General features: G+C 47.3%; 1 pseudogene; it reads right to left on the reverse strand.

The window, feature by feature from the left end:
- Positions 1–343: 343 nt before the first annotated feature.
- Positions 344–1,612, reverse strand: LOC101418270 (ubiquitin carboxyl-terminal hydrolase isozyme L1 pseudogene; annotated as a pseudogene).
- Between the last annotated feature and the right edge of the window lie 201 nt (positions 1,613–1,813).

The following is a 1,813-nucleotide window of genomic DNA, read 5'->3' on the forward strand; positions in this document are numbered from 1 at the left end:
TTATTTATTTATTTCTCTTCCCTTCCCCCCCACCCCACCCTGGTTGTCTTCTCTCTGTGTCTATTTGCTGCGTCTTCTTCTTTATCCACTTCTGTTGTTGTCAGCAGCACGGGAATCTGTGTTTCTTTTTGTTGCGTCATCTTGTTGTGTCAGCTCTCCGTGTGTGCTGCACCATTCTTGGGCAGGCTGCACTTTCTTTCATGCTGGGTGGCTCTCCTTACGGGGCACACTCCTTGTGTGGGGGGCTCCCCTACGCAGGGGACACCCTGTGTGGCAAGGCACTCCTCGCACGCATCACCAGTGCACATGGGCCAGCTCCACACGGGTCAAGGAGACCCAGGATTTGAACCACGGACCTCCCATGTGGTAGGCAGATGCCCTAACCACTGGGCCAAGTCCCCTTCCCAGGCTGCACTTTCTTTCGCGCTGGGCAGCTCTCCTTACGGGGCACGCTCCTTGCACATGGGGCTCTCCTATGCAGGGGACACCCCTGCATGGCAGGGCACTCCTTGCACACATCAGCACTGCGCATGGGCCAGCTCCACATGGGTCAAGGAGGCCCGGGGTTTGAACTGCGGACCTCCCATGTGGTCGGCAGATGCCCTATCCATTGGGCCAAGTTTGCTTCCCTTTTTTTCTTATCAACAGAAAAGTTTTATTCCTTTTTATGATAATTAAACCACACCCAAGGCCTTAATTTAACAGACACAAACAAAAGTAGTCATTTAAAACATTAGATATTATGGAACAAGACATACAGTAGATACTCGGGGAGAAAATGCTTTGCCAACTTACACCAGACTGCTCGATCGACAGTTGAGCTCTGCAAGCAATTTGGGTATGGTCAGGGTGAGAATATCTCTGCAGAACTGAAGGAAAACTGCTGTGTTTTGCAAATATTGAAGTATTTTAGACTGCATTGATAGAGGCATGTTTCATGTTGAAGGGAAGGAGGAAATAAGATAAGTCCCTCCCGTGGGACATCAGGTTGCCTTGCAGAGGGCCACAGCAAAAAGCAGACTTTTGTTTGCTTATGCTCAGTGAATTCTCTGCAGTCCTTGGCAGCATTCTGCAATAGCAAGTCCTCTGAACTGGCACCGTGGTCCATAATTCCTTGAGGGTGGCCATCCATGTCAAACAAAGTAAAACACCAGTTCACTTGTCATCTGCCTAACATTGGCCTTCCTGTGCCAAGGCATCATGGCCTACTTAAATGGCCTCATTCTTTTCAAAGCATTTTGTTCTATCTTCTGGTGACATCTCCATTTTAGAGAGGAAACTGTTTAAGGACTGACTCATCCTCATAGTCCAGTTTGTCCTGATTACTGGCCATCATGTGTATAAGTCCAGTTGTACCACAGAAGTTCCCAATGATCTACTTTAGAACTAACTTCTTGTCCCTTCAGTTCCTCAATCTGATTTTCCTGAAGTTCTCATGCTGGGCTGTGAGGGGAAACAAGAGCAGCCGTGCACAGGCAGGCACTGGCACCAAGCCCAGAGCCTCCTCCTCCAGTCCTAGCCTGTCTGCAAAGCACCACTGGCCATTGTCCCCCAGCTGCACCAGCACTTTGTTCAGCATCTCAGGGTTAACCTCCAACAGTTTGAGCTTCATCTTCGCAAACAGCGAGAGTCATCACAAGTGACAGAAGAGGACATACCTACAATTAAGTTTTGTAACTTGATTTTATATCTTGTGAACTTGTTACACTCACTTATTAATTCTAACAGCTTTATTGTAAATTCCATTATATTTTCTACATAGACAGGTCATCAGTGAATAAAGACAGTTTCATTTCTCTTCATTTTTTTTATC

The sequence above is a fragment of the Dasypus novemcinctus genome, chromosome 18, assembly GCF_030445035.2.
Source record: "Dasypus novemcinctus isolate mDasNov1 chromosome 18, mDasNov1.1.hap2, whole genome shotgun sequence".
Lineage (NCBI taxonomy): Eukaryota > Metazoa > Chordata > Mammalia > Cingulata > Dasypodidae > Dasypus > Dasypus novemcinctus.